The sequence below is a fragment of the Sphaerodactylus townsendi genome, linkage group LG17, assembly GCF_021028975.2.
Source record: "Sphaerodactylus townsendi isolate TG3544 linkage group LG17, MPM_Stown_v2.3, whole genome shotgun sequence".
NCBI classification, from domain to species: Eukaryota; Metazoa; Chordata; class Lepidosauria; order Squamata; family Sphaerodactylidae; genus Sphaerodactylus; species Sphaerodactylus townsendi.
The window spans coordinates 15,797,069-15,823,445 of NC_059441.1; positions in this window are offsets into that span (position 1 = coordinate 15,797,069).

Consider the following 26,377-nt stretch of genomic DNA (forward strand, 5'->3'; position numbering starts at 1 on the left):
TATGTGAAGGTTGGATTTTTTGCCCCTATGTGCATCACTTTACATTTTGCTACATTGCTTTCACCTCCTGCATGTGAGCTCCCAAAGGCACCTGGTGGGCCACTGCGAGTAGCAGAGTGCTGGACTAGATGGGATCTGGTCCAATCCAGCAGGCTCTTTCTTACGTTCTTATGACTGGTGGACAATTTAGAACCTCTTGAGTTCTAACGCCCAACCCTGCACCAACCCCAGCGAGTTAAATATGGTGCCTGCCTGCCTGCCTTCTTCGTCTATGTCTAAGTTCTGTTTCTCATTTCCAAAGAGTGACAATTTCCGCCAGTGAACCATAATTCTAATCATGCTGCACAACCCCAGTGTTTGCCGACGCTGTCAAAAAAAGGCAGCCCGTTATAATTATTTCCTCAATCACTCTTCATGAATGAAACACTCCAGGCAACACTAAAAGTAAACTTAATCACCAGAAACAATATAAATTCAAAAAGCAGATCCTATTAGATTGCCATTTTGAAAGCTGATTTCCCAATAGTTCTATTTTCCGGCACAAATTTCCAAACTGTGCTTCTGCGGAACGCTCACAGAGAGCCCCGGCATCTTAGGTGAAGCGGAAAATAAAATGATGTACTTTGGGAAGGTTATTATAAACCACTTCCAAATGAAGTTCTCATCAGTCGGTGGGACATGAGCAGTTTAGGAAGGCGAGAGCGGCGGGGAAATAGGTTGGCAGGAGAAAACCTAACCCGAGAAACATGTGGATGAAACAGGGATAAGGTGAACATGTATCCAAGGCCAGAAACTCGTGGCCCTCCAGATGTTATGGACTACGGTTCCCATCATCCCCTGCCAGCATGATGGTGGCAGGGGTTGATGGGAACTGTAGTTCATAACATCTGGATGTCCGCGAGTTTGACAACTTTATATCCCGCCCTTCCTGACCGTGAAAACGTTTCCGATGTTGAAAGCACGGTATTTGCCAGAGCATCCTCTTTAGAGCACCCTCTTTGGAGAGTCAGCGTGGTGTAGTGGTTAAGAGCAGGTGCACTCTAATCTGGAGAACCGGGTCTGATTCCCTGCTCTGCCACTTGAGCTGTGGAGGCTTATCTGGTTCACCAGATTAGCTTGTGCACTCCAACCCATGCCAGCTGGGTGACCTTGGGCTAGTCACAGTTTTTCGGAGGTCTCTCAGCCCCACCCACCTTACAGGGTGTTTGTGGTGGGGGGGGCGGAGGAAAAGGAGATTGTAAGCCAGTGGTGGGATCCAAAAATTTTAGTAACAGGTTCCCATGGTGGTGGGATTCAAACAGTGGCATAGCGCCAATGGGGCTGGGCGGGGCATGACGGGGGCGTGGCCGGGCATTCCAAGGGCGGGGCATTAATAATTTCTCTGTTACTGTAAAAAACTCTTGCTGTAAAAAAAAGGTCCTAATTTCCAGCTGGTATCTTTCTGTCCATAATTCAAACTCATTATATCAAGTCCTATTGTCTACTGCCAACAGAAACAACTACTTCTCCTCTAATTGACTGCCTGTCAAATAATACTTTCAAATACTTTATTTTGTTTCTAGAAATCAAAAGAAGGATACTTTCCTTAAACAAAGAACTTTACCATATTTCTAAAACATGTTTTTAAAACAGCCCAACAGGGAGAATTATCCCGTTTTCTACCTTCGCTAACCAGCCACATAGGAAACAACAGGACTTTATGATTTTTGGACCTAATGGAATTTCTAACAGAAAAGCAGACCCAATTAGTAACCCCCTCTCGTCACACACAAATAATTAGTAACCCACTCTCGGGAACTGGTGAGAACCTGCTGGATCCCACCTCTGTTGTAAGCCCCTTTGAGCCTCCTTACAGGAGAGAAAGGGGGGATATAAATCCAAACTCCTCCTTCTTCTCCTCCTCCTTGTTAAGCTATCATTTGTATGTGTGTGTGCTTGAATGCCATTTGAAAACGAGGACACTTTTTTAAAAAAACGACTTCTGCACTGATTATTAAATTGGTTTCCAGGCATGTCTGCAGAATCTTGGAAGCCCTCTTGAGAATTTCTTGCTAGAATGATCAGCAAATGGTGACATCAGTTTCTTTGAAAGAAAATGTTGCATTTGCCAGCATTTCTCAGAAGAGAACCGAGACATGCTTGTGCCAGCTGTACTTTCACAAACAAGGATCTAGGGTTGATGATAAAGATTCCATTTCTATAAACCCTACTTTTCTCCCCAAGCCAATCCCACGTGACTTGTAATGCAAATACATTATAGGGGAAAAAATGAACAAAAATATGGCTCAAGTGGGTCAGGTATCAATTGCTGATTCATCCACAGATGATGATGATGATGATGATGATGATGATGATGATGATGATGATGATTGATTGATTGATTGATTGATTGATTGATTGATTGTATTTATAAACCGCCCTCCCCCAGAGGGCTCAGGGCGGTGAACAAACAAATAGATAGAGCACAGTAAAAACAAGTTATAGATAATCATTAAATATGGCTCTATATATTAAAATCAACCCCCAATTAAAATGCAGCATCTTAATATCAGAATTACCGATGGCGTCCTACTCATGGTCCCCTAAGAGAGTGGGGAGGAAGAGGGAGGGGGGGAACGGCAGGGTCCACAGGTGTTGGAAAAAAGGGGGGGCATCAGCGGCCGGGCTCCCCAAAGGCCCGGTGGAACAGCTCCGTCTTGCAGGCCCTGCGAAATTCATTAAGATCCCGCAGGGCCCGCGTAGCTGGAGGTAGAGCATTCCACCAGGCAGGGGCCAGAGCTGTAAAGGCTCTGGCCCGGGTGGAGGCCAGCCGCATCATTGAGTGGCCAGGGATCACCAGTAAATTTGCCTCTTGGTGAAGTAAATTTGCCTTATGGTGAAGAGCGGAAGGCACAGGTGAAGCGGAAGAATTAGATGAAGAGCGGAAGAGTCGCGTGCCCGCTGGACAACAAGTGTGCAGTGATATGGGTGGAACCTTCGTGAACTGAAAGTCCTTGTTTGCATGAGATACTAAATCAATTCTTTCTTTTCTGTGCTCCTGAGCAGAAGGAGTGTTAGCATGTGCAGTTTTCCCATTTCATACAAGTCGGAGTACATTATGTACCCAAATCAGCTATGGCTCAGATGCTGAGTTTAGCACTCTCCACCCCCTGCCCGCCTTTCACGATTTTCTTAGGACCATTGCCAACGTGTTGAGGAATCTGTCAAACAAAATATTCTGAATGGAATGGGGCCCCTTGGAGTATGAAATGTATCAGTACAAATGACAGAGAACGACAGAAGTTACAATGGAAAAGCCCAGACTTTTCTCTCTTGGGAGCCGTACCGTAAAAAACTAGAGTATGAACTGGCGGCCAACACCGAGATGCACACTCTCAATAGAGAAGGATGAAGCTGTAATGAACGGGGTGTGAATTGGTTCAGATGTGGCCAGAGAAGAATTTGATCCTCAGTCGAGTTACACGCTTCTAAGCCTCCTGGCTCCAAAGAACATTGAAGGTATAATCGTGCTTATTTTTAAATTACTTTTTAATTTGAATTTTTAATATTTTAATATTTTAAAATATTTTAATATTTTAATTTGAATATTTATGTTGCCTTTCCACCCAATTCAGAGTCCCCAAGGTGTTGAAGACTCAGAAACGTTAAAAAAAAACTTGAAAAGTACACACATACAAACATAAAACAAAAAAAACCCCAATTCAACAAGACACAGAGAGGAAAGAGGGTCAATTGGAGGACATCTAACCAAACGATTCTGTCAATCACCTCATTTGTTTTCTCTAAAGGTGTGATGTTAGCTGTTCTGAGTATTCTGAAGAATAATTGTTGCAAACTGTGTCCCATTTGTTCTGGGATTTATTCTGGGCGTAAAGCCATTGATTCATAAGTTTATCTTTCTCAAGGCTAAAACAGTAGGTTTACAAGAAAGGGCGGGAAAAATGCATGTTTACAGATTTGCACAAAAACCTACAAGCAGATGCTCAGACTTATTGTGTCAAAACATCTTAAGCAGTGACTGAAAGTTAAAATCCACAGCAGTGTTCTGATTCAGTTGACATCAGATTGATGGGGAAAGTTCTTTTTGTGCGATGTATCTGTCATGGTTCATTCTCACGTGAGGCAAACCTCTTGATGCAAAAGGAACATGTTGATGTGAAGCAACCCAAAATCAATGGCTGTATTCAGACCAAGGAGAAGTGAAAACAAAATAAGGATAGCAGCAGGAATGAGATTTTTTTTTTTTTACAAAAACTTCTGAAGATGTGGGGGTCTGTGTCACCATTCAAGAAACAGACAAAGGCTGTCCTAGTTCAATGAACATTAAGGCTCAGTTAATTTTGTCCAGGGATGGGGCTGCTTCAGTGGTGGGATCCAAAAATTTTAGTAACAGGTTCCCTCGCCAGCCCCCCCCCCCTCAGCAAAGGGGGCAGAGGCGTACGTAGGCAAACCTGAGCCCTGGGCAAAACCTGAGTTGGATGCCCCCCCATGGGCAGCCACCCCACCATGACCCCAAATTTTTTTTTGCACCAGGTAATTTCTAAATCATCATCCCATTATAGAAAATGCCCCAACTCACAAATCTGAACACAGCAATGGTGAAACACACAGGTTCTTTGATAGAGACTGGTGAGATAAAAGGTACGAAAGGCTGAGAATCAATGAATTGCAGTACCTGAAAGGGATTAACCCAGTTCAGGGAGTTACATTATTAGTCACAATTGCTATATGGAACCTTCACGTTCAAAGGCAGTATGCCTCTCAGGGAGGCGAGGGCGTGGAGGTGGGAAAGCGGACCCAATTAGTAACCCCCTCTCGGCACACACAAAAAATTAGTAACCCACTCTCGGGAACTGGTGAGAACCTGCTGGATCCTACCTCTGGGCTGCCTCCCAGTACCTGGCAGCCTGTTCCAACCCCCTCTTTGTCACAAATGCTCACCAAGGGACCCTGGAGCACCCCACAACTTACAGTCCCACCCCTGGACTTACCATAAGAAGCATGGACATCTAAGAAGTCAGCAGCAAGAAGGAACAGCAGAAAAATGGCAGGAGAGCCAGGGCAACCAGAGCAAGCCTCAGCAGTTCCTGGGGACAGGGTGGAGACAGCACAGCCCTAGCCAAGCTGCAATCAGCAGTCCTCGGCAGCCTTAGAGACTGCAGCAGGGCTGACACAGCCCCAGCTAGGTTGCAGTCAAAAAAAGGCTGAGGACCCTATCTCAGGCCAGCAGGGCAGGGCAGGACAGATGGCTCACCAGCCAATAGGAGGCTGGAGTTAGGAACTCCCAGGAGGGGGGGACCCTTTGAGAGGGATAAAATGGAGGGAGGGCAAGAAGGAGGAGGTTGGTGTGGTGTAGGGGCTCAAGTTTGCAATAGTTCTGTTAACTACCTGACAGAAGCAAGGAGCTTATGAACAGAAGCCAGGGTTATGTCCTGCTTGAACCAGAAGAGTAGCCAAGCTCGTGTGAGGTTGAGGTGGCCTAACCTGCAGGGGGGTCTGCAGAGGGGGTGCTAACAAATTTAGAAGAAGGGTTTGAATTTATACCCCACTTTTCTCAACTATAAGAAGTCTCAAAACAGCTTACAAACTCCTTCCCTTCCCTTCCCCACAACAGACACCTTGGAAGATAGATGGGGCTGAGAGAGTTCTGAGAGAACTGTGGCTCGCCAAAGGTCACATACAGGGTAAATACGTAGGAGTAGAGACACAAACCTGATTCTCCAGATAAGAGTCCTCTGCTCTTAACCACTACACCAAACTGGTTCTCAATTTCTGGATGGGCACTTACGAAGTTCTATTTGGAAGGGTGTCTAATTGTTATTTTTGAATATCATCGCTTGAATTATTTTTTGTCCTTCATCCAAGGTAGCATCTATGTCCCCTCTCCCTTCCATACAGTCCCAAAAACACTTTGAAGAAGAAGAAGAATTTGGATTTATATCCCCCCTTTCTCTCCTGCAGGAGATTCAAAGGGGCTTATAATCTCCTTGCCCTTCCCCCCTCACAACAAACACCCTGTGAGGTAGGTGGGGCTGAGAGAGCTCCGAGAAGCTGTGACTAGCCCAAGGTCACCCAGCTGGAGTGTGTGGGAGTGTACAGACTAATCTGAAGTCCCTAGATAAGCCTCTACAGCTCAGGCAGCAGAGCTGGGAATCAAACCCGGTTCCTCCAGATTAGATACACGAGCTCTTAACCTCCTACGCCACTGCTGCTCAGACAGAGAAGCAACCCAAGGTAGTCAACTGAGCCTTAGGATGGAAACCTGGGTCTCCTCAACCGTGGTCTGACCCTCCAACCACTATACCACACCACCATTTGATTTGGGATTCTATGGTCCTGTATTATGGTGAGGAGCCTAGAGGACCTCTTCGCTCAAAGATGGCAGGATGAAAGCCCTTTAAAGAAATGAAACGTGGAGAGCAGAGCCACATTTGCCAGCCGTTTCTCATTCGTTATGTCTGGCAGGCGGTTTGGATTTGATCTTGATTGCGACTCACACTTAAGAGTTCCCTGGCTCCAGCTTAGCTTGCACAAACGTAATTGAAAAACTAACCTTGCGTCCTAACACATACATATTTGCCAACAGCAGATCAAGAATTCGGGACGTGCTCTGTAATACAACCGACGTTTGGATTTCACGCTGTGATGAATGAATGTGTGTAGCCGACAAAGAATTAGTTTCAAGCACTGCAGGAGAATACAGAAACCGTTCCCGTGTCTTCCCTAAGGCCCTGGCAGAAAGACATATATAACCGACCCAAAAAGATTGGTTGCCTTTTGCACAGTTAAATGTGTCCCATGGTTGTTGCAGAAAGAGAGAAGTTCTGCTCTACCTTCAGCTGTCGTGCTGCAAGAATAGTGTGATGTACTGTGTTCTGAACTAGAAAAATATTTATTATGCATTATGGGAAGAGGCTGTGGCTCAGTGACACAGCATCTGTTTGGCATGCGGAAGGTCTCAAGTTCAACTCCGGGCATCTCCTTTCAAAAAGACCAAGTAGTAGATGATGGGAAATACCTTGATCTGAGACCCTGGCACAGTGGTAAACAATTGGCTTAGCGTGCAGAAGGTCCGGGTTCGGTCTCTGAGCTCATATCCGCAGGGCTGGAGCAAGGGGAAACTGCGCCTGGGGCACATGGGCGCCCTGCACCCCTGCCACACTCCTGCCTATCCCTGCCTTACTACGCCATGCCCCCACACTGGCACACGCCCAGTGCTTCATGCACCCCCAGTCCCCTTGGTGCTACGCCACTGCATATCCATCAAAATCCCTTGAATGAAGTTTGTAGACGATGAGTCACAGTGCTCTATAGCTGATGGGAGAGTGTCGCAAGGCAACTGCTGGCGCTCCAGGAAGATATAATATCAGCTTCATGGCAAAGCTTTCTCCAAGCAGTAGCTACAGATAATTAACTAAAGAGAAGGAAGAAAATGCCGGGGGAAATTGCAATTTGCTTTTAATGTAATGGGGGGAAAGATAGCAAGTTTCCCTGGAGAGCAGGAACTCAGCGTTGCAAAAGGCTTCAACGCACAAACTACGCAGAAAGCATAATCGTACACAACCAGGAGGAAAATGTCTGAGGTTAGCACGCACCGTAGGACCATATACATGACAAAGGTACTCTGGCATACACCAGATTAAAGAGAGATCTATTTTGTGGATCTCTGAGGAGTCAAATGGATTTTGTGCTCCTCCTAAGCTTTCAGGGGAAAGAGAGATTTAAATATATATATATATTTATTCACTCCACCAGCCACGGACTGGGGTGTTTGCATGTTTAGGGGAATAAATGATACTAATCCTTTGGTGTTTTACAGGCAGTCTGGTTACAGTGTTGTACGCCTTTGCGGATAATATATACAGGATGCAACCCCTCATAAGTGATGATGCAGTGGTTAAAAGCAGCGGGCTCTAATCTGGAGAAATTGGTTTGATTCCCCGCTCCTACACATGAGCGTCGGTCTCTTATCTGGTCAACCGGATTTGTTTCCCCACTCCTCTACAGGAAGCCTGCTAGGCGACCTTGTGCCGGTCATGCTTCTCTCAGAACTCTCTCAGCCCCACCTTCTGATAGCAGACTTGAGCGGTACTACTCAGAGTCGACAAGTGGGCTTGTACAGCAAACCCCCACCTTCGTGAAGAAAAACTCCACACAGCTGTTTCATTCAAAAGAAGGCTTTTACCGTTGAGTTGCTCTATGTACAAGATACTGTATACAGAGTAGTATATTAAGCAGTCCAACAAAGTGCTTCGCCAGGCACTTGTTTCCCTAAGGAACAAAGTCACAATACGTTGCTGTTGCTTATATACATGGTTCCACCAATCATTGTAAAGGTCACTTGCATCTGGATAGAACCGGTTCTCTAGCTGTCAGATCATTGCTTTCTTGCTGACTCATACCTCTGCTGGATAGGATATGACAGTGGTGGCGAACCTTTGGCACTCCAGATGTTATGGACTACAATTCCCATTAGCCCCTGCCAGCATGGCCAATTGGTCATGCTGGCAGGGGCTGATGGGGATTGTAGTCCCTAACATCTGGAGTGCCAAAGGTTCGCCACCAGGGGGATATGATCACCTTGATCTAACTGTCACGACACCTTCTTCACAAGGGGTCTGTTGTCGGGAGAAGGGAAGGTGTTTGTAAGTGGCTTTGCAACTTCTTACGGTTGAGAAAAGCGAGATATAAATCATAACAACATCAGAACATCAGAACGAGCCTGCTGGATCAGACCAGAGTCCATCTAGTCCAGCACTCTGCTGCTCACAGTGGCCCCACCAGATCCAATCTCTTATGACATTCACGCTAATTAGGTTAGTGTGGAGAGGATTTGGAATTTCCGTCATGGGTAGACTTCATTCTCATGAAGCAGTGGCGTAGGAGGTTAAGAGCTCATATATCTAATCTGGATGAACCGGGTTTGATTCCCCGCTCTGCCGCCTGAGCTGTGGAGGCTTATCTGGGGAATTCAGATTAGCCTGTGCACTCCCACGCATGCCAGCTGGGTGACCTTGGACTAGTCACAGCTCTTCAGAGCTCTCTCAGACCCCACCCACCTCACAGGGTGTTTGTTGTGAGGGGGGAAGGGCAAGGAGATTGTAAGCCCCTTTGAGTCTCCTGCAGGAGAGAAAGGGGGGATATAAATCCAAACCTTCTTCTTCTTCTTCTTCTGTGATCTTCTTCTTCTGTGATCTTCTTCTTCTTCTTCTTCTTCTTCTTCTTCTTCTTCTTCTTCTTCTTCTTCTTCATCATCATCATCATCATCATCATCATCAAGTCATACAAGCTTACGGCCTTCAGCAATATCCAGGTTGCCTCTTTCTATTGCTTCCACCTTCTAAGAACATTGTAGCAGGGGCAAACCGCCCAGGAGACATATGGGGCCAAATGTCCCCGGGCTGTAGCCATGTAGTCACATGGGGGGCAGAAAATCACCCCAACCCCTCCTCCTTTCCCCTGGTCCATACACTGACTTCAAGACCTGGTGCAAAAAAGTTGTTTGGTTGTGGTAAGGGCGGCCGCCCATACGGGGATGGGGAATGGGTCTGGGAAACTCTGATTTTGCGCTGGGCCACATTTTCCCTAGATATGTCTCTGCCTTGAAGAAGAAGAAGAAGAAGAAGAAGAAGAAGAAGAAGAAGAAGAAGAAGAAGAAGAAGAAGAAGAAGAAGAAGAAGAAGAAGGAAAAGGAGGAGGAGATGGTGATGGTGATGGTGATGGTGATGGTGATGAACTGTGACTAGCCCAAGGTCATCCAGCAGGAATGTAGGAGTGTGGAAACACATCTGGTTCACCAGATAAGCCTCTACCATAAGGTGACCAGATTTTTACTCCTGTAACGCAGGGCGCGCACAGAAGAAGAGGAGGAGGAGGAGTTTGGATTTATATCCCCCCTTTCTCTCCTGTAGGAGACTCAAAGGGGCTTACAATCTCCTTGCCCTTCCCCCCTCACAACAAACACCCTGTGAGGTAGGTGCGGCTGAGAGAGCTCCGAAAAGCTGTGACTAGCCCAAGGTCACCCAGCTGGCGTGTGTGGGAGTGCCCAGGCTAATCTGAATTCCCCAGATCAGCCTCCACAGCTCAGGCGGCAGAGCAGGGAATCAAACCCAGTTCCTCCAGATTAGATACATGAGCTCTTAACCTCCTACGCCACTGCTGCTCCTTGTAGCCTTCTCTTTCCATTCTGGGCCTCAGAGGATTGCCTGATGTATCACAACATCACTGCAGAAGACAGAACAGGCCAGACAGGACGGCGTGATGTTGTTTTATGCTGGTAATTTGGCAGAGCCCGTTTGTCCTCGGAATTTAACTTTCCAAATTTGATCCAGAATGGCCGTTTGGCATGTGGCGCAGGCGAGAGCAGTTGAGGGAAGAACATAGTGATGCGAGGTCGGCTGCATTTCTGGCACTCAGACCCCAGGGAAGTTTATTTGCAAAGCGAGCATTTGAAGGGGGAAAAAAATGCACTGGAACCCTCCGTTCTTGCCATTAACTTCTGAAATGTTACCGCAGATTAATTTTTACAGTTTCTTTACGGAAGCACTTTTCTAAATCTTGGGTGCCAGACACTTTTTGTGGAGAGCTGAGTACAAGTTGCCGCTGCTGCCCAGTATCGTATCCTGAGGTATGACACGTAGCCCCTTTGCGGAGAGAACCGTCTATGGAAATAACTTTTGGATGTCCGCAAGAACGTGAACAGCTGGGAAATGCAACCCTTTGCGAACAGAAATTGCATTGCGGTACATGCCTTCCAACATAGAAAGCTTGACCATCTAAGGTGCAAAATAGGAGGAGGAGGAGGAGGAGGAGGAGGAGGAGGAGGAGGAGGAGGAGGAGGAGGAGGAGGAGGGGGGGGGAGGAGGAGGAGGAGGAGGAGGAGGAGGAGGAGGAGGAGGGGGAGGAGGAGGAGGAGGGGGAGGAGGGGGAGGAGGAGGGAGAAGGAGGAGGAGGAGGAGGAGGAGGAGGGAGAAGGAGAAGTATTATTATTATTTATTCAATTTAATGGACCGCCCTACCCCCGAAGGGCTCAGGGCGGTTCACAAAACAATCAACATTTAAATACATCAAATAGTTTCAATTATTATAGATTATAGATTATGCAACATTTGAATAGTGCTTCTAGTACTCTTTTGTCTATATATATACTATGGTAACGGTACCTTGAAACTGATGTACCCTGATCTTGTACTACTGGTCGCTGACTGTAAATAAAATGACTTACTTACTTAGTTTCAATTAAAACAATAAATAAATTAAATATTAAAACACTAGCAGCACTACTATTACTGCTACTACTGCCACTACTGCCACTACTACCACCACCACCACCACCACCACCACCACCACCAGTAGTAGTAGTAGTAGTAGTAGTAGTAGTAAGGGGTGCTGTGTGGTTTCCAGGTTGTATGGATCTTCAGAGGATCTGAAACGTCAGGAGAGAATGCTGCTAGAACACGGCCATACAGCCCGGAAACCACACAGCACCCCAGTGATTCCGGCCGTGAAAGCCTTCGACAATACAGAAGAAGAAGAATTGGGATTTATATACCTTTCTCTCCTGTAAGGAGACTCAAGGTGGCTGACAAGTTCCTTTCCCTTCCCCTCCCCACAACACTCACCTTGGGAGGTAGGTGGGGCTGAGAGAGTTCCCAAGAACTGTGACTAGCCCAAGGTCACCCAGCAGGAATGGAGGAGTGCAGAAACACATCTGGTTTGCCAGATAAGCCTCTGCCACTCAGGTGGAGGAGTGGGGAATCCAACCCGGTCCTCCAGATTAGAACCCACCTGCTCTTAACCACACTACACCATGCTGGCTCTCTAGCAGCTTGGCCCATCCAGTTCAGGGCAAATAAACAAATAAACAAATGCACACTCTTAAGCATGCGCACATAAGTAAATGTGTGCCCTTAAGAAAAAGGAAGTGCGGAATGTGGGTGTGTGGAAACACACCTGGTTCACCAGATAAGCCTCTGCCCCTCAGGTGGAGGAGTGGGGGAATCAAACCCAGTTCTCCAGATTAGAATCCACCTGTTCTTCACCACTACACCATGCTGACTCCAGAAGAAGCAGCTTCAGTGCAAAATACATCTAAGCACCTGTTTTTGGAGCCTTGTGTTGGGCATTCCTCCCAATTCAGCCCTTTAAAATTAGTCCTGTGCACTCCCCTGAAAGACCATCACAGGACCAGGCTGTGCAATTGCATTTATGCCAAGCCTTCTGCTCATTTCATCCCTCAGTTTTATAGATCTCGTGGCAGACAGACTGTTTCTGGGTCTCGGCGAGGATCTTATTAATCCCCAATATTCGGTGCCCTTTCAGATCAGTAAACTGCACCTGTCGAGAGCTGTCATCAATAGGAACCTTCGTCCAAATGATTTAGAAGCTTAATATGCCATCTTCAAAGCAACGTACTTTGCAATTTGGGAAACTTCCGAAGACAGAAATGACAAAGTGTTCAAATTCTCATTTATTTCGAACGGGTTTCAATTTGCTTCTGGGGAGGGGGGGGAAAAGCACACCTTGTCTGCAGAATACAAACAAACCGTCCGTGTCCTGATATGTCCTTTTCATTATATCCCATTCCCTGTTCCAAATGATGGGTGGCAGCCCGCATCTGTAGAACCAACTCCTTCAATAGGTTCTTCCACAAAAGTTTCAGTCTTTGAGTAGGGCCTTTGGAGGGATGCTCTGCAAACACGGGAGTGCAGAAACACAGCCATTACTTTCACATCCTGCATGTGAGCTCCCAATGGCACCTGGTGGGCCACTGCGAGTAGCAGAGAGCTGGACTAGATGGACTCTGGTCTGATCCAGCTGGCTTGTTCTTATGTTCTTATGAGTTCAGTGTCTGCTTGTAGCTGAGAGTTCTCTGCGGAGTAAGGCCTTTGGAAGGATGCTCTGCAAACAGGAGTTCAGTGACTGCTTGTAGCTGAGAGTTCTCTGAGGATTAAGGCCTTTGGAGGGATGCTCTGCAAACATGGGAGTTCAGTGACTGCTTGTAGCTGAGAGTTCTCTGAGGATTAAGGCCTTTGGAGGGATGCTCTGCAAACACGGGAGTTCAGTGACTGCTTGTAGCTGAGAGTTCTCTGAGGATTAAGGCCTTTGGAAGGATGCTCTGCAAACAGGAGTTCAGTGACTGCTTGTAGCTGAGAGTTCTCTGTGGAGTAAGGCCTTTGGAGGAATGCTCTGCAAACACGGGAGTTCAGTGACTGCTTGTAGCTGAGAGTTCTCTGAGGATTAAGGCCTTTGGAGGGATGCTCTGCAAACATGAAAGTTCGGTGACTGCTTGTAGCTGAGAGTTCTCTGCGGTGGACTCTGTAGTAGCTCTGGAGTCCTCATTGTGGCATTCATGTGATTCATGGCCATGTGAGCTTCTGCAGTCCCTTTCTTGGTCTGGGTTTAATTCCTTTGCTCCCAACTGCTTCATCCTCTCCCTCAAAAGAAGACCTAACTTACCATTTCCACCATCACATTGTCATAAATCATTCCCTATTGGGGGCTAGCAGGAGACATCTGGATGTACAGATAACCCAAGTCATGCACTGAAACAACAGGGATGGAGTGAGGCCTAGTCCTACTTGCGAGAGCTGCGCACGGCAAAGCTTCCAGCTCTTCAGAGCTCTCTCAGCCCCACCAACCTCACAGGGTGTTTGTTGTGGGGGGGTGGGGAGGGAAAGGAGATTGTAAGCCCCTTTGAGTCTTCTTACAGGAGAGAAAGGAGAGGGTATAAATCCAAACTACTACTACTATTCCTCCTTGATCGTCGTCATCTTTGTTGTCGCTTTCTTCCTCTTCCTCTTCTTCCTCCTCTTCCTCTTCTTCTTCTTGGTGCTCGTAACTGGTTGACTGAAGGGAGAGCCAGTGGCCTGCTGCTTGCTTGTCTTCACCTTGGGCTTATATATTTGGCTAGGCGGGGCTTAGCGGAAGTGCCTTTGCTTTGCCTGCCCAAAATCCCAGGTTCAGTTCTTGGCATCTCCATTTGAAAGAACAAGGTAGTGGGTGATGTGAAAGCCCTCAGCCTGAGACCCTAAGAACATAAGAACAAGCCAGCTGAATCAGACCAGAGTCCATCTAGTCCAGCTCTCTGCTACTCGCAGTGGCCCCCCAGGTGCCTTTGGGAGCTCACAGGCAGGATATGAAAGCAATGGCCTTCTGCGGCTGTTGCTCCCGATCACCTGGTCTGTTAAGGCATTTGCAATGGGGAGCTGTTGCCAGTCTGCGTGGACAGGACTGACCCTGATAGACTGATGGTTTGGTTCAGCGTGGTGCAGTGATTAAGGCCGGTGGACTCTATTCTGGAGAACCTGGATTGATTCCCCACTCCTCCACATGAGCAATGGATTCTTATTTGGTGAACCATGTTGGTTGCCCCACTCTTACACTCCTGCTTGATCCAGTCACAGTTCTCTCGGAGCTCTCTCAGCCCCACCTGCCTCACAAGGTGATTGTTGTTAGGAGAGGAAGGGAAGAAGAAGAAGAAGAAGAAGAAGAAGAAGAAGAAGAAGAAGAGGAGGAGGAGGAGGAGGAGGAGGAGGAGGAGGAGGAGTTTGGATTTATGTCCCCCCTTTCTCTCCTGCAGGAGACTCAAAGGGGCTGACAATCTCCTTGCCCTTCCCCCCTCACAACAAACACCCTGTGAGATGGGTGGGGCTGAGAGAGCTCCGAGAAGCTGCGACTAGCCCAAGGTCACCCAGCTGGCATGTGTGGGAGTGCACAGGCTAATCTGAATTCCCCAGATAAGCCTCCACAGCTCAGGCAGCAGAGCTGGGAATCAAACCCGATTCCTCCAGATTAGATACACGAGCTCTTAACCTCCTACGCCACTGCTGCTCCCTGAGCAGTGAGCCATTTTGAGACTCCATAAAGCAGGGTGTAAATCCACATTCTTCTTTTCTCAGCACAAGGCAGCTTCGCGTACGTTCATGAGACGAAGAAAGGAAACGCTTCCAGTGCCTACTACGAATACGCATGGCTTTCACCTTGCAAATCTCGTTCGAGATTTCAGCCAGTGTCACCGGGGATGAAACCCTAATGCCATAACTACAAACAACAGCCTGTGCAGATGGCAACTTCAGATGATAATGAACCTGTTGATTGAACCCAAACTTACAACCCCTGGCTAAGCGGCCATGAAACCCCTGTGCCCGGCTGGACTGCCCATTTGTGTCGGAAGAGCTTTCGAGGCTGAACCAAAAGAATGACTCATCGTGTTTGATTCCCTGATGCCTTCCTGGCTTAGAGCGATCAGACCCCTCCGTTGCCCTTGATGACTAATCTGGCAGTGGCGCGGCCTTCCCACTGCAGTCCGGTCTCCACCTCTGCCTTTGTATCCCACAGCAACTTCCTCCCATGATTTTCTTTTCAAGTTTCCTGTCCTTTCTCTCCAAAGGATAAAAAAAAGCCCCCTTGGCACAGGAGCAGAGAGATCTGAACGGCACTTGTCGAAAACCACGCATGCCCGGCCAAATCTTCTTGATAGTTTTTACACGGGATTTGCAAGAAAAAAAAAGGTTTCTTTCTGGCAGCCGTACAGCCCAGTTATTTAGGACTCTTTTTAAGACTTGTGCCTTAGCTAATGAATGCTCCCATTTCAAAATCCCTTACCCAGCTCTGTGCTTGGTTGGCTCGGTCTGCAGTCACTGGGAATGCCTGCTGTCATTCTCTTTGCTGTCAACCGACCCTGGATGGGCAGTTTGACTTATGAGCGGCACATTTGGAAGAGAGGGAAAATGTGTTTCCACTGCCAACTTGAAGGGACTTTGTTACAACTGGACGGCTGCCCGGTGCCAGTAGAGGCCTGCATATGTCTTTGGTTCTTGCCCCAACTGCTGCTCACGGCAGCCAACAGACCTCTGTGCCTCTTGAAGTATCTGCAAGTACATAACTCAGGGGCTGATCGCTGAATAAGCCTAACAAAAGCAGCAGGAGCACACAGACTTCGCAGGACACACACACACAGAACAAATCAAGCCTGAACGCTCCCCGGCAGCTAGCATGACCAAAGAGAGGCGACCGTGCTTCAGTCACATGAGAAGACAAGAACTTCTGGGAAAAGACATTAACGCTAAGAAAGGATGAAGGCAGCGGGGAAAGAGGAAGACTCAAGATGAGATGGATTGACTACGGCTGTGGTGGCAAACCTATGGCACTCCAGATGTTCATGGGCTATAATCCCCATCAGCCAATTGGCCATGCTGGCAGGGGCTGATGGGAATTGTAGTCCATGAACATCTGGAGTGCCATAGGTTCGCCAACACTGGATGGTGTGGTGGTTAAGAGCAGGGTTGGATTCCCCACTCCTCCACCCGAGTGGCGGAGGCTTATCTGGTGAACCAGATGTGTTCCCGCACTTTTACATTCCTGCTGGGTGGCCTTGGGCTAGTCGCAGTTCTCTCAGAACTCTCTCAGCCCCACCTACCTCACAAGGTGTCTGTTGTGGGGAGAGGAAGGGAAAGGAGAAAGGTGGGATATAAATCCAAAATCCTCCTCCTCCTCCTCCTCCTCCTTTTCTTCTTCTTCTTCTTCTTCTTCTTCTTCTTCTTCTTCTTCTTCTTCTTCTTCTTCGCACTAGGATCCAAGCGGAGCATCTAAAACAAAGACAGTTCAGCATGTGGTGGATGAAGTTACAATTCTACTTAGTTCTTTTTGCTGAACAGGGTATAGGTAGCGGCTTGATTCATAGCAACTTTACAGCATTTGATACCTGCTGTATGAATACAAACAGTTCTTTCTGCCCTCTACATCCCAAGCAGTTGGTCCACCAGGATTCCATCCACACTATGGCATATGATGTCCTCCCCTCACCACAGGACAGAATTCTGGCTCCTCCTTTTCCTGTCAGGTGACTGTGATGTCACATGCTTCCTGTTTTGTGGGTCCCATGCTGTGCACAGGATGTCCTGAGCGTGCAAAGCTCCAAGATCTTTGTACTAGTGGACTGGACTTCATTCTAGACCGTAGGTGTCAAACTCACGGCCCTCCAGACATTATGGACTACAGTTCCCATCATCCCCTGCCAGCATGATGCTGGCAGGGGATGATGGGAATTGTAGTCCATAACATCTGGAGGGCCGCGGGTTTGACACCTGTGATCTAGACTTAGGGACATGAGGTTGGCAGGCCCCTTCCGCACATGCAGAATAATGCGCTTTCAATCCACATTCACAACTGTTTGCAAGTGGATTTGGCTATCCCGCGCAGCTGCAAAGTGCCTTGAAAGTGGATTGAAAGTGCATTATTCTGCACGTGCGGAAGGGACCTCAGGCAGGTGTTGACATATGTCCAAATCTACTACCAAAAATGGCCCAGCTTTCAGGGCAAAATGTTTGGGCTTTAATAGCAGGGAGGGAGGCACAGCTGCCAAGAGACCTTTGAAAAAACAAATCCAAACAGTCAATAAACTATTAATGCTTTCTGGAAGCAAAGTGGAGCCGCTATATATCAAGGATACTTTATTAATGACTTCATTTTAAATAGTGCTAAGTCATGATTCACAGAGGGAGCGCTTTCCATCACTTTTCCCCTGTTATCCACAGGGAGACTTTCTTTCGTTCTTTCTTTCTTTTTTGCTTACAGCAAAAATTATCTCGCACAATGCCTTGGCCGCTATGGGCCAGCTTCATTATAGTTTTTAAAAAAATGCAAAATGCTCGCTCTCCCCCTCCCCGCTCCCAGACGAGCAGTTCATTCTCTCCTCTCTTTCACAAACACCACAAACAGCAAGAGATCTGTTAGCCCTTGCAAACGAGTCTCTTCCGCTGAAATCACATAAATATGTCATTAGATTAATATGTTTCTCTGACACATCGCTATGCTTCGGAACGTAGCCCTAGGAGCCGAGCTTTTTTGTGTGGGTTTTTTTTTTGACCAAAAAAAAAAGACTGAAATGATGTATAAATTTTGCATTTATTTTAAGTAAATGGCACTGGATCTCTGGCAGAGGGCCTGCCGTTGGAATATATTTCCTGTAGGCTCGAGAGTTTCAAAGCTGTAATGCTGAAATATGATTTTTATGGTAAGGATGCAAACAATTTCAGTGCTGAGGCTTCTGGGAAGAATAGTGGGGTTTTTTTGGCGTTCTCATGATGAGCAGAAAAGATCAAGGAAAATAAGGCAAACAGGAAGAGAAAGCAATAAAGCCGTGCATTTCTGGGCTGGAAAGTTTCCTGGAACTTGGTCCATCAAGCTGGGGTATTGCAGAGCTTTGCTTACTCAAGGCCCTGAAACCTCCTGTTATTTGTTTTCAAATGTATACCCCATCTTTCTACCCTCATCTGGGCCACCAGGTTAGCTAACAGATCAAAAACATGGTGATGGTGGTGATGGCCACTAACCTGGATAGCTTTAAAAGGGGCTTGGACAGATTTATGGAGGAGAAGTCGATTTATGGCTACCAATCTTGATCCTCTTTGATCTGAGATTGCAAATACCTTAGCAGACCAGGGGCTCAGCAGCAGCAGCAGCTGCAGAAGGCCATTGCTTTCACCTCCTGCATGTGAGCTCCCTCCCAAAGGCACCTGGTGGGCCACTGCGAGTAGCAGAGAGCTGGACTAGATGGACTCTGGTCTGATCCAGCAGGCTAGTTCTTATGTTCTTATGTTCTTATGTTCTTAACATACGTGATAATAGCACCTCTTAAAAACTTTTAGAGCCAAGCAAAAACACACAATTAAACCCAAGCTAAAACACACACACACAATACAACAAAACAACCATTTCAAAAAGGGCGGGAAGGAAGGATTGCTGAGGGAATGCTGGATGAAATGAGCATGTGTTTACCCACTGGCGGAAGGGGACAGGAGGGTCTCTTTTGGGACAAAGTTCCGGAGTTTCAGCACCTGGACCGAGAAAGCCCCCTTCCGGACTGCCAGCTGTCTAATCTCAGAAGATGGGGGGCCTCCAAAGCAGGCTCTCCAACGATGACTATAGTAGACAGATAGGTTTGTAAGGGACTAGAATCTAGATGATCCTTTGCTTGTCTGCTATTCTGGGAAACCTTTGGGATCGCTGAAGGGACCGTTTTTGGGAAGACCAAAGGTCACAATGAGGTGGCAATCACATTGGGTCACATTAAGGGGCATATTAGAAGAAGAAGAGTTTGGATTTATATCCCCCCTTTCTCTCCTGTAAGGAGACTCAAAGGGGCTTACAATCTCCTTTCCCTTCCCCCCTCACAACAAACACCCTGTGAGGTAGGTGAGGCTGAGAGAGCGCCGAGAAGCTGTGACTAGCCCAAGGCCACCCAGCTGGCGTGTGTGGGAGTGCACAGGCTAATCTGGATTCCCCAGATAAGCCTCCACAGTTTAGGCAGCAGAGCGGGGAATCAAACCCGGTTCCTCCAGATCAGAGTGCACCTGCTCTTAGCCACTGCTCTTAGCCACTACGCCACTGCTGCTCCTTAGGACAGCATTATTGTGCTCTTTTAGGCTGGCACCTTAGGACAGCATGACGGAAGACCAAGGACCACGGCCTAGTGAAAGGTCCACAGCCAATCTTTGATTCTACCGCTCCCACCAGAAAATGGCATCACAGAGCTCACCTGTTTTGGATATTGATATTCAAGTACAAATTAAAAAAACCTGAACTGAGATAAACAACAACAAACATCAACCACCACTGATCCTGCTTAGAAGAAGAAGAAGAAGAGTTTGGATTTATATCCCACCTTATAAGGAGACTCAAGGTGGCTTACAAGCTCCTTTCCCTTCCTCTCCCCACAACAGACCCCTTGGGAGGTAGGTGGGGCTAAGGGAGTTGGGAGAGAACTGTGACTAGCCCAAGGTCACCCAGCCGGAATGTGGGTGTGTGGAAACACATCTGGTTCACCAGATAAGCCTCTGCCACTCAGGTGGAGGAGTGGGGAATCCAACCCGGTTCTCCAGATTAGAATCCACCTGCTCTTAACCACACTACACCATGCTGGCTCTCTAGCAGCTTGGCCCATCCAGTTCAGGGCAAATAAACAAATAAACAAATGCACACTCTTAAGCATGCGCACATAAGTAAATGTGTGCCCTTAAGAAAAAGGAAGTGCTGAAGATAGAAGGGGAATACTGGAGGTCTCCTGGCCCAGTGGCCCACAATATCTGGAGCTGGTTCTGAAGTCCTTTCATTTTAACTTGATCCTTTCCCACAGAGCTCACTCCTCACAAAACCGAGTGCGAAGAGGGACGGCCAAGCTATTTGGATGCTCCACCCCAGGGTACCAAAAATGTCTTAGGCCACCTTTGTGTGTGAATTAGCCTAAATTATGTATGGTTTATAGGGGTTCCCGGCGCTGAATGGTGTTGCTAAGCAACCTGTTAGCACCGTGGATGCACGCTCGAATCTCCATGGCCAGTTTGTGGGAGCTGCTTTTCTCCCCCGGCCCTAAATTTCGTCAGTGAGATGAAAGGCTTCCAGGTGACCCGATGTGGCATCAAGGTGTGCCTGGTAAATGGCACCGCGAACAGAGTCTCCACAAAATAGGCCACCACGCCACAGTGCCTGCTAAATAAAAGGCTGGGCCTTTAATGTCTCTCTTCATCTGAGAATGTTGTCGCTCTGTTTCCTGTAAACCGCACGGCTTTCGTCCCCGCCACAACTCCAGGGGTGTTTTGCTTTCACACTGGCGAGACTCGAAATGTATTTAAAGACATCAAAGGAGGACGAGTGCATGCTGGATAAAAGGCTCTCGGTGATAAAAATGGCATCGTGTCACCTAAATAGATACAAAACTTGTTCACCTGCCTGTTCTCTTGAATGCTACAGCATGAACCAGGAGCCGGAGCCTCCCCCAGAGCTTCAGGGTGGGGGTAGGAGGAAAGTTGACGAAGCTCTGAAGTTCAGAGTTACCTCATGGACCATGATTTTAACCCATTGGGGTGGCCTGTGGCCCTGTTGAACTTGAAGCCAGGGTGGGCTAGTTCAAATACTGGCACGCCACCTAGGGAAGCGTTTTAGGGAACCCACACAATAGGGAGTTTGTGTACATTTGGGAAATTTATATGCCGCCTCTCCAGATACCTATTTGAGCTGGCTTGGGTGGAAGTGTAAAGTGTCTTCGAGGAGGAGGAGGAGGAGAAGAAGAAGAAGAAGAAGAAGAAGAAGAAGAAGAAGAAGAAGAAGAAGAAGAAGAAGAAGAAGAAGAAGAAGAAGAAGAAGAAGAAGAAGGAGGAGGAGGAGGAGGAGGAGGAGGAGGAGGAGGAGGAGGAGGAGTTTGGATTTATACCCCACCTTTATCTCTTGTAAGGAGACTCAAGGTGGCTTACAAGCTCCTTTCCCTTCCTCTCCCCACAACAGACACCTTGTGAGGCAGGTGGGGCTGAGAGAGTCCCCAAGAACTGTGAACTAGCCCAAGTTCACCAAGCAGGAATGGAGGAGTGCAGAAACACATCTGGTTTACCTCCTCCTCCTCCTCCTCCTCCTCCTCCTATTTTGCACCTTAGATGGGCAACCATGGTCAAAGTTTCTATGTTGGAAGGATCTACTGCAATGCAATTTCTGTTTGCAAAGGTGGGGCTGAGCAAGTTCAGAGAGAACTGTGACTAGCCCAAGGTCACCCAGCAGGCTTCGTATGGAGGAGCAGGGGGAAAGATCACCAGATAAGAGTCTCCCGCTCAGGTGGAGGAGTGGGGAATCAAACCCGGTTCTCCAGATTAGAGCCCTCCCTGCTCCTAACCACTCTACCACACAGGTTCTCTAGGAGTCTTAGCTGTGGGAACTGCTGTATCCCAGGAACTTCCAGAGGTCTTAACAACTTTCTTGACATCCCCGCAGACATTTCACATAGCAGAACCCACCCTGTTAGCCTCATTACAAAGGATGGGTATTCTTTGAAGGCACTGGGGGTTTTGCCAGCGTCCAATTAATGGGGCTTGAACCAGTGGGGTTTTATGTTGGGTCATGTCAAATGGACACATATAGGATTTGTAGAGGCAATAATTAGGTTAACTAATTTGCAGCTGCACCCGTTGCAGATTCATTATAATTGTTTTGTTCAATTTGCCAAGTTCTAAAAATAATAAAGAGTGAAAGGTTCTCTCCTGGGGACGTTCAAGGTTAAATTTTGCAGGCCCGGGTTTTATGATGCATGAAAACGATCCTTAAGGATGAATAGATACATGTCTATTTCACTGCTCAGAGGTTTGGGTGGAAAAACTCCCCCGATGGGTTAGCTGACCATGTCAATGAAACCGATGCATGATTTAACACTTTGCTGTCTGCATTTTTATTCTGATCTTCTGAGGAAGAAGAAGAGTTTGGATTTATGCCCCATTTTTCTTACCTGTAGGGAGACACAAGGAGGCTTGTAAACTCCTTTCCCTTCCTCTGGCCACAACAGACACTTTGTGAGGTCAGTGGGGCTGAGAGAGTTCAGAGAGAACTGTGACTAGCACAGGGTCACCCAGCAAGAATGTAGGAGTGGGGATACAAATCTCATTCATCAGATCAGAGTTCGCCACTTGTAAGGAGGAATGGGGAATCCAACTCGGTTCTCCAGATTAGAGTCCATCTGCTCTTAACCCCTATACCCCAGAGGTAGGATCCAACCAGTTCTCACCGCTTCTCTAGAAGTGGTTACTAATTTATTCTGAGTGCCAAGAATGGGTTACTAAAGCAACCTCCCTGCCCAATAGGGACTGGAGGTGCGTGTGTGCGGTGGCGCCACTGTTTGAATCCCACCACCATCGGAACCTGTTATTAAAATTTTGGGATCCCACCACTGCCTACACCACACTGGCTAAGGAGCTTAGGCCGTTTCCGCACGGCCCATTAACGACGGCCTGGGGGCGCTAAAAACGCTGCCCCCAGGCCGCCGTTTGCACAGGCGCCGCTGCTGCAACGCAGCAGTGGCGACCTGACTCCGCTTCCCTCCCCCCAGGGCGGCCTCAGGCCGCCCTAAACAACAACCCTTTAAAGGGTTGTTGTTGGGGAGGAAGCGTCTCCCCGGCGGCGCGGTGCAAACCGCGCCGCCGGGAAGACGCTGTCTCCCTTCTGCGCCCCACTCACGATGTCCTCGTCGTCGTCTGCTGGGCGTCGCAGCCCCGCCCACACTGTCCTCCAACCTCCAGGGGTCGGAGGGCAGCGTGGGCGGGGCTTCGACGCCCAGCAGGCGATGACGAGGACATCGTGAGTGGGGCGCAGAAGGGAGAAGAGGCGGCTCCGTGCGGAGCCGCCTGCCGTCTGTCGGCCTCTGCTTGGCCCGTTCGCATGCTTGCATGCGAACGGGCTTCCGCCCCCACGCCGCCAGAACTCTTGGCGGCGTGGGGGCGAATGGAGGCCATGCGGAAACGGCATTAGAGTGGGCATACGTATTAAATTTACATCTAACAGCCAAATGAACCTGCTCTCCAACACAACTCTTAATTCCATTTGAGCAGAGAGTTATGGCCTACTACCGCCATACTTTAACGAACCCATGTGCAAGGAGAGCCCTTACCATTGCGCGATTTAATGTTATGCCCTCTGCCCTATTTAAGGGTAGGTTCAGCAATTTAGAAAAATCTGCAAGGCTATGCAGTTACAAACTGAATGTGGTTGAAACCCTGACTCACCAACTCTTGCACTGCACCAGATTTGATAACATCAGATCTAAATATACTAACTTACATTTTTTCTTCCAATCTGGGCTGCCTGATCTGACTAGGTTATCTCTATTGTTAAACAACTTGGACCCTGGTCTTTGCGAAGAGGTCGCCAATTTCATTGTGGAGATAGTTGAGATTTCTCAGTAGAACGTACTTGATGTGCTCCCCGTGGGGCCTTTTTATCTATCAGGTATTCATGCACTTGCTCCTGATTTATGTATTTGTTTCCGACTATGCCAATAAAGACTTATGTATGTATGTATGTATGTATGTATGTATGTATGTATGTATGTATGTATGTATACAGTGGTGAGATCCAAAAATTTTAGTAACAGGTTCCCATGGTGGTGGGATTCAAACTGTGGCGTAGCACCAATGGGGCTGGGTGGGGCACGATGAGGGTGTGGTCGGGCATTCCAGGGGCGGGGCATTCCTGGGCGGGGCTGTGGTAAGGACGCAGCCGCTGCACCGGTCCTTGGGCGGGAAACGAATGCACGCAGGCGCAGGCTGCCTTGCACGCCGGTGCACCTCCTGCTAGACTGCTTCAAGTTCTGCATGCTACTGCTGAGAGGAGGGGCATAACTAAGGCAAAAATCACAGGGCAAAATCACCAATTAGTAACCCCCTCTTGGGACACTCAAATAACTAGTAACCTACTCTCGGGAACCTGTGAGAACCTGCTGGATCCCACCTCTATATGTCTGTCTGTCTGTCTGTCTGTCTGTCTGTCTGTCTGTCTGTCTGTCTGTCTGTCTGTATGTATGTATGTATGTATGTATGTATGTATGTATGTATGTATGTATGTATTAAAGTACTCAGTGCTTGGATCTTTAGGGCTAATTCCCTCCATCCTGTAGCTAGCAGTCCCAACTGTTATGTCTCAATCATCAGGTGAGCAACAAGGTAAAAAACAAGGTTGATTTACACGGATGGCTTCCACAGAAATACACCAGGCAGAGCGAGCAAAACTACACATCCACTCACTTAAATATCATGCTCTCAGCTGTCGTCACCCCCACAACTACGGAAACCTCAATAGCTCAATACACAACACCAACCATCTCCCGTCTACCAGCTACAGGTTTCCAGTCAGGTTCTGACTCATAAAAAAAAGAGTGCAGTCCCAATGGATGAATTCCTGTGGCAGACTCTAGGATGGAGGGCATTTCTCCACAGGTGCGCACATTATGTAATGTTTCCATGCACCGCACACAAGATTTACGCATGCATTGTTTATACGTCTAAGAGATGTGCAATGAATAATGCTGATTTATCGACACAGAAAGAGCATTGGAAATGTCGTGCATTTGTAACCTAGCATTCAGTCTCCTCCTGTGTTGCTCCTGGGGCTCTGGAGACAGGGGAGGTGACGGGGCTGGCGGGGTCCCTTCTGGCTCTCTGTGAAGAGGCTGAAGAGCCTCAGAGCTAGATCCTGGCTGGAGAATCTCTGAGCTTGGACTTGGCAGTGGATCCCTGCCTGTTTTCTCTGCCGGGGCCTCTAGACCTGGTGCTGCAGGGACTAATGACTGGTTAGGCTCTGTATTTGCAGGGGGCTTCTGGGGATCTGGAACCAAAGCTGTTCCCTCCTCTCTTCCGCACACGAGTAACAATAGGTTCGACCCAGTTCCCTGAGACGGGTACTAACCTAGGTCGAAGCCATTGTTGTTTCCCACTGCAACTAGCTTGATCCCAGCTCGGAGGGCAGAATCATCCTGTGCCTCTTCGCCGCTCCGTTCCGATTGGCTACTGTTCTACGGCCATGTTCCGTCTATTCCCACACACGTTATAAAAAAACTGCCACAGGAATGGAGGGACGAAGGTGGCGTTTTTTGATTGGCCAGCTGTACGCATGCCCGAAACACTCAGCTGTGATTGGCTGAATGGGGGACTCCTGGCACCAGAGATTCCGCACTTTACTGGAATCGAGCTGAGTTCGAGCGTGGTTGCCTGAAAAAGTAGTAGTTCCCAACTGGAGTCGGAAATTAGACCGTTACACGGGGCGAAGCTGGTACAAAACCACGCCGATCCCAGTGGTTGTGCGGAGCACTTAGGTCGAACGCAGCTCGAACTTAGGTCGATAACACAAGTGCGGAATCGACCTATCTGAGTCTTCCTCCCAGAGATCCCCTACTAGACCAGGCTGAGTCATAACACAATGGCACAGAGGTAGAAGCCCTGATGCACATTTTGCTTTTTTTAAGTGTACAAAAATTAGTCAGTCGAGGATTATGCCATGGCTGGTTAGGTGGGAAAACCAACCACCCTCAATATTAATTAAGATCCCCTTGAAGGATAAGAGCAATAGAACTTCCTTGGCTGTAGCTGAGGCCCTTTCCACACATGCAGAATAATGCCCTTTCAATCCACTTTCAATGCCCTTTGCAGCTGGATTTTACTGTGCCGAAGAGCAAAATCCACTTGCAAGCAATTGTGGTAGTGGATTGAAAGTGCATTATTCTGCATGTGTGGAAAGGGCATAAGTTTCTTTCAGAGGCATTAAGGGTCAGACATCAGAACATAAGAACATAAGAACAAGCCAGCTGGATCAGACCAGAGTCCATCTAGTCCAGCTCTCTGCTACTCGCAGTGGCCCACCAGGTGCCATTGGGAACTCACATGCAGGATGTGAAAGCAATGGCTTTCTGCGGCTGTTGCTCCCGAGCACCTGGTCTGCTAAGGCCTTTGCAATCTCAGATCAAAGAGGATCAAGATTGGTAGCCATAAATCGACTTCTCCTCCATAAATCTGTCCAAGCCCCTTTTAAAGCTATCCAGGTTAGTGGCCATCACCACCTCCTGTGGCAGCAT